This window comes from Pseudophryne corroboree, chromosome 9 (assembly GCF_028390025.1).
Source record: "Pseudophryne corroboree isolate aPseCor3 chromosome 9, aPseCor3.hap2, whole genome shotgun sequence".
Lineage (NCBI taxonomy): Eukaryota > Metazoa > Chordata > Amphibia > Anura > Myobatrachidae > Pseudophryne > Pseudophryne corroboree.
The window spans coordinates 312,286,854-312,301,831 of record NC_086452.1 but is presented as its reverse complement, the minus strand read 5'-3'; the positions used below and the strand labels follow the sequence as shown (position 1 = coordinate 312,301,831).

At 44.9% G+C, this 14,978-nt stretch overlaps 1 protein-coding gene across 3 annotated transcripts in view; it reads left to right on the top strand.

Annotated features, from left to right (window-relative positions):
* FAM234B (family with sequence similarity 234 member B) overlaps positions 1-14,978 on the top strand; it is a 251,461-nt gene that overhangs the window by 125,058 nt on the left and 111,425 nt on the right. The gene's annotated exons all lie outside the window — the stretch shown is intronic.

Here is a 14,978-nt window from a genome sequence, read left to right as displayed (position 1 = left end):
CTGCTATGCAGTTTATACTCAACTGTACCTGTCTGCATAGTAAAATCCGAATACCAATCATAAATGCAGTTGAGCTCCAAGAGTGGATGAGTGGCATTTGTATGCAAATAAATCCTGATAAAACGGGATATTATAAAAGGAGCTCATGTAAATAACAAGACTGCAGCTGGGCCAACAATCAGGGCTTAAGCCTGCAAGTTAGGCAGTGTAGTGCTGTAATCATTTGCGGAATTTTGGTATAAATCTTTATTTTGGATTGACCTTTAAACGTCAGGATTTAGCCATGATCAAATCTTAATTAATTACTCTGCGGAACTGTAGCCAGAGTCAAGCTTTTGATTGCCTTTGAAGATCTTCCTATGCTCATATATGAATTTGTGCTGTTATGTTTGGACTGCTGCAATGCCCTCTACCTGGGTACCCCCAAAATCCTGCACCACTTGCTGCTGGTACAATGGCCCTCTTTCAGATCCCGAAGGATCTGTGGCTCCTGTCTTAAAGTTCTGATGTTCAGCACTTTGTGCATGTGCCGGATCTTTTCTGTGCAGTATGGCATCAGACTGTCAGTGAGTGACAGCCTGATGCTGTTTGGGGACGGCGATGACCTCCATTTCTTAAAACGGAGTTGTGTCATTGGCATTGCAGGAGAGGAAAGAGGCCAGAGATCTCTGTCAGGGGATGGAGATTTCCTGGCCTCTGTGTAGAAAATACGACGGCCGGCTTGCTCGACCCCATAGGTCACGCAGCTGGCCAGTGATGTCGGAGATGATGCAATACTGCATCCTAGGGTGCAGTTCAGATCAGTAATGCATGCAGGAGGCTTGACTCCTCCTCCTGCATTACCATATTAGAGCTATCACTGCTGCTTCTATGTAAATTAATTCTGGGTCTTTCAGTTACACAGGTTTTCCGGCATTCAGTGGACGCTTGGAGATAATGTAATCTCCAAGCTCTACTGTCCCCGGCCATCAATTTCTTTTAGGCGTGACCCGGGTTATTAAGACCCGGTACGCAACTTTCACACCTAAGCTGTGTCACTGACCCAGTTTGCAAGTCCCAGAAAAACCCGATAGCGAGCAGGGTCATGGACCTGGGTCTGTCAACCCGGGTAGATCCTTTCAAACATAATCCGGGCCCGGGTTGTTACGTGTTAAGAATGCCAATATTTAAAATGCCCGCTCTAATATATATTGTAAATGCCTGCAACTTTTATTACCATATCCCATGAATGTGCGCTGTACATCGCACAACACTGCATCCCATAAGAGAAAACAATACACCCACACATTATCTGAGTTCCAAAGCTCATTGATGTATATATTTGTTGTTAAAAGGATATGGATTCAATATATATTACAAAGTACAGTATACCTATAGTTACATGAATACAACTCACAGTAAACAGTTAGAACATACAATTACATACAGTTATATGCAGTTTCAGTTACATGCCAGCGATACAATACCATATCTTTCTCATATTAGTTTGTCCCTCTATATGACTCTCTCTCTCTCTCTCTTTCCTCTGTAAAATCATGCAAGACCTCCATTTCCCTCTGAGACCAAAAAGCAAGTAACTCTGAGACCAAAAGAAACAGGAACTACCTTCCTGTGTGACCAGCAAAATGTGTTAACTAGTTTCTGGGGGAGGGGTTCATGATGAGTCACTATTCTCTTTGTATATGCTGATCAGATTCAGCCTTGAAGACATCCAAAGGGGCTGGCCTGAGTTTCCTGTTCATTACCTGTTTGGAGCTTCTATTGTTCAAATAGAAGTGATTTTAGCTTTTATACATGTAATCATAATTATCCGCTGCAATGTCCCACAACTAAATAACAAGTATCAAATAAATCTACACACCAATCTGCCTGTTTTAATAGTAAATATGACAGGTGTATCTGGTTCCGTTCAAATAATACACATTCATGACATTAATTCATTAGGTAATTTTAAATCATCATGATGTCTGGTGCTTGATATTATTATAATTATGTACTGTATGAAATAAATGTCGAATCCATCTCTGTGGCATGTCCGTGTAAATGCGTGTGTTACCATATATTGCTGTGCTCGCTGCGCGTATTTGCAAGTATAGCGACTTAAATGTGTGTAGTTTGTATGTTCTCTTTATGTAATATTTTTTACTTTGACAGTCCACCCTTTGGCAGTAAACAATAACTGCCATCAATTATTAACATAAGAAAAAATATTTCATACCATAATCTGTGACCTAGACACAAGTATGTATGCATTTCGCAAATCAGACACTTGACTATATTTGGGGAAGACAGGGAGGAGGACGAGACATCCTCCATATGCACTCGGCGGTCACGGGACCACTGGTTGTGTGTGGGGCAACATTCAACCTATAGAGTATGCTGGGACAGTGCTTTGGCCTATAATGTCTGATTTGCAACGAACATTTCACACATACATGTACCTACGTCTTTGTACACTGATGTTTGGATTCAATTGAGGTTCTGCTGGGTAGGTGAAGAAGACACAAACAAATCGTGACAGCGACATATAAAATTTTCATGATCTACACATTCCCGTCATTCTCTGAACATTGCCTCCACTTCTGGAACGTATGCTAGGTCCGTTTAATCACTGAACAAGGGTTATAATAAGAATTTACTTACCGATAATTCTATTTCTCGGAGTCCGTAGTGGATGCTGGGGTTCCTGAAAGGACCATGGGGAATAGCGGCTCCGCAGGAGACAGGGCACAAAAAGTAAAGCTTTCCGATCAGGTGGTGTGCACTGGCTCCTCCCCCTATGACCCTCCTCCAAGCCTCAGTTAGGTACTGTGCCCGGACGAGCGTACACAATAAGGGAGGAATTTTGAATCCCGGGTAAGACTCATACCAGCCACACCAATCACACCGTACAACTTGTGATCAAACCCAGTTAACAGTATGATAACAGAGGAGCCTCTGAAAGATGGCTTCCTAAACAATAACCCGAATTAGTTAACAATAACTATGTACAATTATTGCAGATAATCCGCACTTGGGATGGGCGCCCAGCATCCACTACGGACTCCGAGAAATAGAATTATCGGTAAGTAAATTCTTATTTTCTCTATCGTCCTAGTGGATGCTGGGGTTCCTGAAAGGACCATGGGGATTATACCAAAGCTCCCAAACGGGCGGGAGAGTGCGGATGACTCTGCAGCACCGAATGAGAGAACTCCAGGTCCTCCTTAGCCAGAGTATCAAATTTGTAAAATTTTACAAACGTGTTCTCCCCTGACCACGTAGCTGCTCGGCAAAGTTGTAATGCCGAGACCCCTCGGGCAGCCGCCCAAGATGAGCCCACCTTCCTTGTGGAGTGGGCCTTTACAGATTTAGGCTGTGGCAGGCCTGCCACAGAATGTGCAAGTTGGATTGTGCTACAGATCCAACGAGCAATCGTCTGCTTAGACGCAGGAGCACCCATCTTGTTGGGTGCATACAATATAAACAACGAGTCAGATTTTCTGACTCCAGCTGTCCTTGCAATATATATTTTTAATGCTCTGACAACGTCCAGTAACTTGGAGTCCTCCAAGTCACTTGTAGCCGCAGGCACTACAATAGGCTGGTTCAGATGAAATGCTGACACCACCTTAGGGAGAAAATGCGGACGAGTCCGCAGTTCTGCCCTGTCCGAATGGAAAATCAGATATGGGCTTTTGTAAGATAAAGCTGCCAGTTCTGACACTCTCCTGGCCGAAGCCAGGGCTAGTAACATGGTCACTTTCCATGTGAGATATTTTAAATCCACCTTTTTTAGTGGTTCAAACCAATGAGATTTTAGAAATTCCAAAACCACATTGAGATCCCACGGTGCCACTGGAGGCACCACAGGAGGCTGTATATGCAGCACTCCCTTAACAAAAGTCTGGACTTCAGGAACTGAAGCCAATTCTTTTTGAAAGAAAATCGACAGGGCCGAAATTTGAACCTTAATAGATCCCAATTTGAGACCCATAGACAATCCTGATTGCAGGAAATGTAGGAATCGACCCAGTTGAAATTCCTCCGTCGGAGCACTCCGATCCTCGCACCACGCAACATATCTTCGCCAAATGCGGTGATAGTGTTGCACGGTTACTTCCTTCCTTGCTTTAATCAAAGTAGGAATGACTTCTTCCGGCATGCCTTTTTCCTTTAGGATCCGGCGTTCAACCGCCATGCCGTCAAACGCAGCCGCGGTAAGTCTTGAAACAGACAGGGACCCTGCTGAAGCAAGTCCCTCCTTAGAGGTAGAGGCCACGGATCTTCCGTGATCATCTCTTGAAGTTCCGGGTACCAAGTCCTTCTTGGCCAATCCGGAACCACTAGTATCGTTCTTACGCCTCTTTGCCGTATAATTCTCAATACTTTTGGTATGAGAGGCAGAGGAGGAAACACATACACCGACTGGTACACCCAAGGCGTTACCAGCGCGTCCACAGCTATTGCCTGCGGATCTCTTGACCTGGCGCAATACCTGTCCAGTTTTTTGTTGAGGCGAGACGCCATCATGTCCACCATTGGTCTTTCCCAACGGGTTACCAGCATGTGGAAGACTTCCGGATGAAGTCCCCACTCTCCCGGGTGAAGGTCGTGTCTGCTGAGGAAGTCTGCTTCCCAGTTGTCCACTCCCGGGATGAACACTGCTGACAGTGCTATCACATGATTCTCTGCCCAGCGAAGAATCCTTGCAGCTTCTGCCATTGCACTCCTGCTTCTTGTGCCGCCCTGTCTGTTTACATGGGCGACTGCCGTGATGTTGTCCGACTGGATCAACACCGGTTTTCCTTGAAGCAGAGGTTCTGCCTGGCTTAGAGCATTGTAGATTGCTCTTAGTTCCAGAATGTTTATGTGAAGAGACGTTTCCAGGCTCGTCCACACTCCCTGGAAGTTTCTTCCTTGTGTGACTGCTCCCCAGCCTCTCAGGCTGGCGTCCGTGGTCACCAGGATCCAATCCTGTATGCCGAATCTGCGGCCCTCCAATAGATGAGCACTCTGCAACCACCACAGAAGAGATACCCTTGTCCTTGGAGACAGGGTTATCCGCTGGTGCATCTGAAGATGCGACCCTGACCATTTGTCCAACAGATCCCTCTGGAAAATTCATGCATGGAATCTGCCGAATGGAATTGCTTCGTAAGAAGCCACCATTTTTCCCAGGACTCTTGTGCATTGATGTACAGACACCTTTCCTGGTTTTAGGAGGTTCCTGACAAGCTCGGATAACTCCTTGGCTTTTTCCTCCGGGAGAAAAACCTTTTTCTGAACCGTGTCCAGAATCATCCCTAGGAACAGCAGACGAGTTGTCGGCATTAACTGGGATTTTGGAATATTCAGAATCCAGCCGTGCTGTTTTAGCACTTCTTGAGACAGTGCTAATCCCATCTCTAGCTGTTCTCTGGACCTTGCCCTTATTAGGAGATCGTCCAAGTATGGGATAATTAATACGCCTTTTCTTCGAAGAAGAATCATCATCTCGGCCATTACCTTTGTAAAGACCTGAGGTGCCGTGGACAATCCGAACGGCAGCGTCTGAAACTGATAGTGACAGTTTTGTACAACGAACCTGAGGTACCCCTGGTGTGAGGGGTAAATTGGAACGTGGAGGTACGCATCCTTGATGTCCAAGGACACCATAAAGTCCCCTTCTTCCAGGTTCGCTATCACTGCTCTGAGTGACTCCATTTTGAACTTGAACTTCTTTATGTACAGGTTCAAGGACTTCAGATTTAGAATAGGTCTTACCGAGCCGTCCGGCTTCGGTACCACAAATAGAGTGGAATAATACCCCTTTCCTTGTTGTAGAAGAGGTACCTTGACTATAACCTGCTGAGAGTACAGCTTGTGAATGGCTTCCAAAACCGTCTCCCTTTCGGAGGGGGACGTTGGTAAAGCAGACTTCAGGAAACGGCGAGGCGGATCTGTCTCTAGTTCCAACCTGTACCCCTGAGATATTATCTGCAGGATCCAGGGATCTACCTGCGAGTGAGCCCACTGCGCGCTGAAATTCTTGAGACGACCGCCCACCGCCCCCGAGTCCGCTTGAGAAGCCCCAGCGTCATGCTGAGGCTTTTGTAGAAGCGGGGGAGGGCTTCTGTTCCTGGGAAGGAGCTGCCTGTTGGTGTCTCTTCCCCCTTCCTCTGCCTCGTGGCAGATATGAATATCCCTTTGCTCTCTTGTTTTTAAAGGAACGAAAGGGCTGCGGTTGAAAAGTCGGTGTCTTTTTCTGTTGGGGAGTAGCTTGAGGTAAAAAGGTGGATTTCCCGGCTGTAGCCGTGGCCACCAAATCTGATAGACCGACTCCAAATAACTCCTCCCCTTTATACGGCAAAACTTCCATATGCCGTTTTGAGTCCGCATCGCCTGACCACTGTCGCGTCCATAAACTTCTTCTGGCCGAAATGGACATAGCACTTACCCGTGATGCCAGTGTGCAGATATCCCTCTGTGCATCACGCATATAAAGAAATGCATCCTTTATTTGCTCTAAAGACAGTAAAACATTGTCCCTATCCAGGGTATCAATATTTTCAATCAGGGACTCTGACCAAGCTACTCCAGCACTGCACATCCAGGCTGTCGCTATAGCTGGTCGTAGTATAACACCTGTATGTGTGTATATACTTTTTTGGATATTTTCCATCCTCCTATCTGCTGGATCTTTAAGTGCGGCCGTCTCAGGAGAGGGTAACGCCACTTGTTTAGATAAGCGTGTGAGCGCCTTGTCCACCCTAGGAGGTGTTTCCCAGCGCGCCCTAACCTCTGGCGGGAAAGAGTATAAAGCCAATAACTTCTTTGAAATTAGCATCTTTTTATCGGGGGCAACCCACGCTTCATCACATACATCATTTAGTTCTTCTGATTCAGGAAAAACTATAGGTAGTTTTTTCACACCCCACATAATACCCTGTTTAGTGGTACCTGTAGTATCAGCTAAATGTAACGCCTCCTTCATTGCCAAAATCATATAACGTGTGGCCCTACTGGAAAATACGGTTGATTCGTCACCGTCGCCACTGGAATCAGTGCCTGTGTCTGGGTCTGTGTCGACCGACTGAGGCAAAGGGCGTTTTACAGCCCCTGACGGTGTTTGAGGCGCCTGGACAGGCACTAACTGATTGTCCGGCCGTCTCATGTCGTCAAACGACTGCTTTAGCGTGTTGACACTATCCCGTAATTCCATAAATAAAGGCATCCATTCTGGTGTCGACCCCCTAGGAGGTGACATCCCCATATTTGGCAATTGCTCCGCCTCCACACCAATATCGTCCTCATACATGTCGACACACACGTACCGACACACAGCAGACACACAGGGAATGCTCTTAACGAAGACAGGACCCCACTAGCCCTTTGGGGAGACAGAGGGAGAGTTTGCCAGCACACACCAAAAGCGCTATATATGACAGGGATAGCCTTATAATAAGTGCTCCCTGTATAGCTGCTTTTATAATATAATTTTTGCCACTATTTTGCCCCCCCTCTCTTGTTTTACCCTGTTTCTGTAGTGCAGTGCAGGGGAGAGACCTGGGAGCCGTCCTGACCAGCGGAGCTGTGTAAGGAAAATGGCGCTGTGTGCTGAGGAGATAGGCCCCGCCCCTTTTTCGGCGGGCTCGTCTCCCGCTCTTTAGTGTATTCTGGCAGGGGTTAAATATCTCCATATAGCCCCCGGAGGCTATATGTGAGGTATTTTTTAGCCAAATAGGTTTTCATTTGCCTCCCAGGGCGCTCCCCTCCCAGCGCCCTGCACCCTCAGTGACTGCCGTGTGAAGTGTGCTGAGAGGAAAATGGCGCACAGCTGCAGTGCTGTGCGCTACCTTTAGAAGACTGAGGAGTCTTCTGCCGCCGATTCTGGACCTCTTCATGTTTCAGCATCTGCAAGGGGGCCGGCGGCGAGGCTCCGGTGACCATCCAGGCTGTACCTGTGATCGTCCCTCTGGAGCTGATGTCCAGTAGCCAAGAAGCCAATCCATCCTGCACGCAGGTGAGTTCACTTCTTCTCCCCTAAGTCCCTCGTTGCAGTGATCCTGTTGCCAGCAGGACTCACTGTAAAATAAAAAACCTAAGCTAAACTTTCTCTAAGCAGCTCTTTAGGAGAGCCACCTAGATTGCACCCTTCTCGGCCGGGCACAAAAATCTAACTGAGGCTTGGAGGAGGGTGTCAAAGTCAGAAAAATATCTCTATGCACACTGCCATATTTGCACCTCACACTGGTCCGCGCTGCGCATGCGTGCGCTCTCCCGTGAAGGCGCATACCCGCAGTTGCGTGCACCCGCTGGTGCACGGTATGCGTATTTACGGTAAAGTTTATGTAATCGTAGCGTGCGACTCAATCGTTACATATTTTCATTAATAATGTATTTTGTAGATCATGGTCCCTTTGATAGATTCTGAAAGTTTGGTTAATATAGCATGTTCCTGAACAGAGGGATTCCTCTTTGTATTGTGCGAAGGGTCTAACAGGGGTCATACAGTGGTGTTTGATACCCATCGGAAGAGTATTTAAATAGCAATATTCCGGTGTTGGTTTGGAGCGGATTAATCGCTCGTGCGAATAGTTATGGACATAAGAAGTTATGTCCATTTATTATTATTTGTTCTTACTTAGTCATGCACCTGAACAGTTGGAGACAGGTATCAGTGGGTCTCAAATGGCTCTTTGACCTCAGAGATCCCCCAAACAATAGTTTGCATGTTGGGAGGGCCTCATATCTTCACATGCATAAGGTAAGCACAGGAATAGTAATTGAAGATCAATTGTACTCCAAATCAGTATCTTTCCCGCAGACGGAGTACAATAGCCTTTAATTACACTGAGCTTTGAGACTCAATGAGGAGAGCCAACACCTGTGTTTACGAATGGAAAAGGGTTTGTATCCAGGAGAATGAGGGCTGAGATGTCATTGTCTCAACTGAAAGTGGACATCATGAATATAGAACAAAGCCCAGAGAAAGGGCTCTGTTTTGTATTCGCCAAACAATAGCTCTCCAGAAGACAGGAATGTGTTGGTCATCACCCATTGTGTTGCATAACCAAGGCCACTGATACAAGACAGCCCACCTGTATGAATCAACCTATGACCTTTGTTATAATGCGAAGCCGAATTCCTGTGTCCAATGGACGATAAGATTGTAGGGACCATTGGATTGCATTGTGTGTGGAGCATAAAAGACGGGCCTGTGGCATCCAGCTTACACTTCTCTTCAAACGATTATCATTGCTGATAATCGGGAAGCTGGATGTCCAGAGGCGCTTGCGATCGTTTCCCCTTGTGCGTAAGTTTCTCTCCGTAATCATTGTCTTACTGTGAGCCAATTTCTCTCATCTCTCTCCATTTCTCTCTCTCTCTCTCCCTTCTCTTTTCTCTCACATCTCCCCTAGACTAGTATTGTATTGTATTAGATAGTATCGTATTTTGGTTAGGAAGTATCTGTTATATTGTAGTGTATCATTTGTATTGTTATTCTCTTTTACAAGTATATTAGATATAATACAGTTAATAGGCTTTGGACCCTAAACCAGTATCTGTGTATTTCCTATAGTTTTAAGTGTTCACTTGAGCGTCGGTGACGCTCAGGCAGCTTTGTAATTAGTCAGGTTACACAAGGTTGCACTTACACCCTGTATTCACATTAAGGTATTCTGTGTATTTCATTGATAAAAGGTTTAGACATAAAGGTATAGCGTTGTGAGCGTCTGCGCCGTTGGTGATCTCGTGGTCTCGAGCGTCCGCTACGCCATAGCGAATCATTACTCTAGTCATAGCCAATAACGTGTTGTCCTGTGATCACTGGGCCGTGAGCGAACGTGACGCTTGAGCGTCTCGCCTTCGGCTGAGCGATCGTTACGCAACTAGCGTACCCTTACGGTACTTCTTAAGTAAACAGCGTACAGTGTTCTTAGACTTCATTAAGGGTTGTTTATACGACAAAAGAATTCAGCTTTATCAATTGGGGGCCGTCCAGTCCTTCACATATCTGCACTAGGTAGATCAGCAGACATTATCCCTCAGCAAAGGGCGGGAGGTTGTCTCACAGTGCTGACGGGATAAGCGTCTGCTTCGCTTAGATAAAGAGTGCTGAAGGAATCCGGGAACCGGAGGTAAGAACAAAACGCTTGTGTCTTTTAAAACTATTTTTCTTCTGTCTTGCGTATACACGCACGTATACATCTGTATTTCCTTTTCATTTAAAATTTTCGTATATCACTATCCTGTTTGCCAGTTTTATAGTTGATAGAAAAATGCTAAAAGAGATTTGCTGTTATTTCATAGTTTAAGAATAGAGGTAATAGTTAAAGTATAGACCAACACACGGTTTGCCTGGGAGATAAGGCGAAGTCAGTGTGGTGTGCGGTAGATGATCAGGGATCATCTACATTGATAAAAGTATAAATTGTGTTACGGTGGATCTTTGCTTTGCGTACACGTGTCCCTAACTGAGACTTGCGTACGCAATCCAAAGGCCGACGCACGCAGTGTACATTACGCAACGGAGCGTCTGTGTACGCCCACGTAACTCAAACCACAAGTTGACTTTAACAGGCGATAAATAGCGCAACGCGGTAAATAGCGCAACGCGATAAATAGCGCAAGGCGATAAATAGCACAAATTGATTTCAGCTTTCCAAAAACTTAGTTTAAATACCTTACTTTACTGTAATACCTCTGGGGAGAGCTATCAGACTACGGGAAATGATTTTTCTGATCAGAAAACTATAAGAATGATATTGGTTTGAAAACGGTATGAGTGTATTGAATCCCGCTTTGTGAACTTTGTGATCTATGTGGAACGTGATGAGCACGATCTGAGTGAAAACGTGCAACAGAGTGTGATAAAGTTTTCGTTGTATTACGCTCTGGCTGTTTTGGAGCACAGTAGGGAGACTCCAATGATCCTACCATTTATGGGCAACAAGTGTCTATAAGTGGTACGATTGGACCGCACGGTTGTATGTGTGACCAATAACGCAACGTGATATGAGGTCGTATATCCATGCGTAAATCTTGCCCTCATACGTGTTGTAGGGAGCACATGCAAGCGTGATTTGTGTAAAGAAAAAGGAAGGGAATTTTCTCAGGAAAATCTCTAAAAAATAGGGCCTGCAACGGCTACACGTGTCTGCTAGAAGGCGGAACGGAGATACCCGGAGCAGAAGAAGTTCAGTGGAAGAGCTTTAAGGATTTCCAACGAAGTTCTGTGTTTGGTGCATTTTAGGAAGTTTTTCTGTGTTAAAAAGGTCCACAATGGCAGCCAAGTGCACAATACAGAGACGGTCGGAGGTCAGGATTCAGACTCCAGAGGCTTGCAGACCCCGAGGGTCTGCTCGGTTAGTAATGTGGGGGAAATATGGTCCCCACTCTGAGACCTTTTGTGATGAATGGACACGAATGACTGCGGGGGATAAGGTACCATTTCCCGGGATAGGTAGTTTTGACTCAGAGGTGTTGCATAATTTAAGGAGAAGGATATGTCTCATTAAATCAGCAAAGAGACGAATCAAGCATTATGATTGTTTACAGATATGGCAACAGGAGGGTGAAATGCAAAGAAATGTAACTTACTTACCTAACTTTCATCTTGAGAGGAGAGAAATGGCAATGGAGGGGATTGTGGTTGCGGAGAAAAGCACAAGGGTGAACAATAAAAACGCTCTTAGCAACTGTAGTATAGATGATAAGAATAAGTGTAATAAATGTAACAAAGATAATTGTAATACTGTTGAATGTACAACTATTAACCCATGCAAGTCGCACCCCATGTTAAACTTTCCTCAGGAACACCAACCAGAAAGTGAACCCAGAACGATGTCGGCACCTCTTCCAGAAGCCATCACACAAGACGTCCAGGTGGACGCGACCCAGTCGGTAAAAACTGTAATCAAACCCCCTAATGGAGGGTCAGGTGAGGTCGTGTCCACAGGTATGTATGGTATTATACATCACGCACAAACAAATGTACCTTATATCTTAGAATCAATTCAGAATGACATTACTGGACTTAATCCTGTTAGGGTAATTGCAGTACCAAATGGGGAAACTGACTCTTCAGGAATCACTCCTGTCAGGAACATCGCCATGTACTGCCCTTTTTCCCGAACAGAATTAAGAGCAATTCTGTCTGAATTTCCTGATCCCAGGAAAGACTTAGTTGCTTGTCAAAGATACATTAGAGTGCTAGGACATACTGCAGAGCCAAGTAACAAAGATTGGAGGACAGTTTTGAGGGCATGTTTACCCCCCGATGTTGATTCATTGAAATTTATCACTGATTGTAAGCTAGATGAGGAAGTGCCACTAACAAACAAGTATAACCAAGATAATGTAAAAAGAATCAATCTACAGTTGAAAGAATATTTTCCTACAGTAGTAAAGTGGAATAAAATCTATACAATAAGACAAAAAGAAGGTGAATCCGCAGAAGAGTATTTTCACCGGGCTCTGCAGGATTTGGCTAGGTACACAGGTATAGATGACATTGAAACTAATGTACACCACAGAGAGGTAGCTGTGTCCGTATTAGCAAACAACTTAAAAGACACACTAAAAATTAGGGTACAAACTTCAATACCTCATTGGAGAGGTATCTCGGTGGCGGCATTAAGAGAGTCCGCTATCGAGCATGACCGAAATATCCAAAGAACCAGGGAAGCGCAGGGAGAGCGGTTGATGACACTGAACATCCAAGCACTAGAGGATGCATCAAGTCGACCAGAACCCCAGGCCCCTAGCACCTGGAGAAGGCCAAGGATTTGTTACCATTGTAGAAGAGAAGGGCATTATGCCAACAACTGTAATAACCCACATAAAGTTAGACCCCCTAGACCAAGAAATGAGCAAAATTACAACACACACCATTATAATCAGAGATCAGATAGGAGGAATTTTGAGCCACACCCATGATAGGTAGTCAAGAAAGGTGATCATACGACGGATGGTAAGCCTGAGGTAACGGTTAATAAAGTGGGAGGTCATTCACTGAAGACACAGGAATGACCAGGTGAAACGTTGTAAATGTATTTGTGAAGAAAAATGTTTTTCTCTCTCTCTCTCTATCCCCATCTTTGACGATTATCGGTGAGAATTCACACATTGCATATCCACTTGGTCCTTGCAGAAGTCTACCAAACCCCAGCAGGACCTATCCGCCACAATGTATTTCTGGCCAGATACAAACAGTGGAGTAATGCAGGTGCTGGTGGGGAGGGACTGCTCAAGGAGACCATTAGACACGTAGATATGACAGCCTGATAATGCTAACAATGTTTTCTTAATGTTGAAAAATGTTTGATAAAAATGCTTTGTTTCTCGTTTCCTATTGTTGTTTGTTGATAAGTTATGTAATATATATATATGCACATGAAGTGTTCTCTCTCTCTCTTTGTTTTTTTTTTTGACTCTCTCTTCTCACTCATGTTTTCATGGTTTAAAGATGGTATGTCACCCCTCAGTTGGACCAATGGTAATGCCAGATTTTTGCTCCTTACAGAAAGATCGCTGGTTAGGAAGGAATATTGCATCACCAGAATGTTCGTGTGGAAGACTGAGAGACAGCACCTTTGAGAGGACAGCAGAACAAGAAGAACAACAAGACGAGAGAACTTATTATCGTAACAAGTTCTCTCCCCCTCAAACTGTTTTCTTATACCCCATTTACAAATTTCTTCTTTTCTCCTCCTGTAAGATGGACTTGCCCCAAGAGACTGTGATATGGATTTTCCTGTTGACCATGATGTTGACCAGAACAGTCTGTTTCGGTGAGAGTACCAGTGAGGTCGAGAAAGGATCCAGAAAGGTCCTGATGACTGAGACGGAGGTGTAAATTTCCAATAGCAACCCAATCACCAAGCAAAGGCGAGTACCGGGCACGATCTAACAACCATGTTATTTGTAAACAATTGTGAAGGATTGTTAGTTCAAAAAGAAAATTGTATCTGTAGGCTCTGTGACAATCTGATAGAGGATGGATGCATAAAGAAATGCCAATCCAGTTTTAATATCCATATGGACCGGCATCCATTGAGTGACTATCACTCCTTAGTGGGTAGTGTGTTAAATAAAACAGATTGTTGGGTATGCTCTCAAGTACCTCAGGGTCATAGTAAATCAGGGCTAGTACCATTTCCTTTAACGGTAGGGGAGGTACTTGAGCTAAAGGGTGGGAGACCGGTGGACAGGAGGTTTAATAGCTCCAGCCCTCCTAGTTTGAAGCTCCACCAATACCATGTGGATAGGTCCCTCTTATGTTTCAACATCTCCAATCCCCGAAAACCGGGAAATTGGGAAGTGTCATGGAGCAACCTTACCATGACCTTTTCACACAGAGCAGATAGAATGCCTACAGATACAGAGCTTGTACGCCACATAGCCAGTAGAGGAAAATCTTTCCGGTATCGATATACCTTAGGAAATAGGATTACTAGAGTTGGAGAAGTATCACCAGGATACTGTGCACATATCGTACAAACTGATACGTGCATTAAGCAGATGGAAGAATTAGGGTCAGGAGAGTTCACCTGGAAGGTGTGTAATATGGTAATGTCCTTCTCCGTCCCATATGTTCTCCCCGATGATGCATATTTCATATGCGGGAGAAAGGCGTACAAGTGGCTTGCCCCAAACTCTGAAGGATTGTGTTATATTGGAAAAGTATTGCCTGAAGTGATGACTGTTACACATGACAAAATGAAGGACATACACCGTGGTGCCCAAGCTCCTTATACTCACACTCATTACGAGCACCGAGTTAAAAGACAACTGTCAGAAAGGTTGGAGCATCCGGCCTCTGACCTAATCCATGAATCCACCGGGATTCAGGTTCTGGTGGCGTTAGATTTCACTCGTACCGCTCGAGGAGTGATGAATTATAGATACATTTCCGCACTCGCCAATTTGTTAGATAATATCACTGAAATGTATGATGACACGTTTAGATACACTGGAAGAGAACTTCAAGCTTATAAAACAGAACTAGTTCA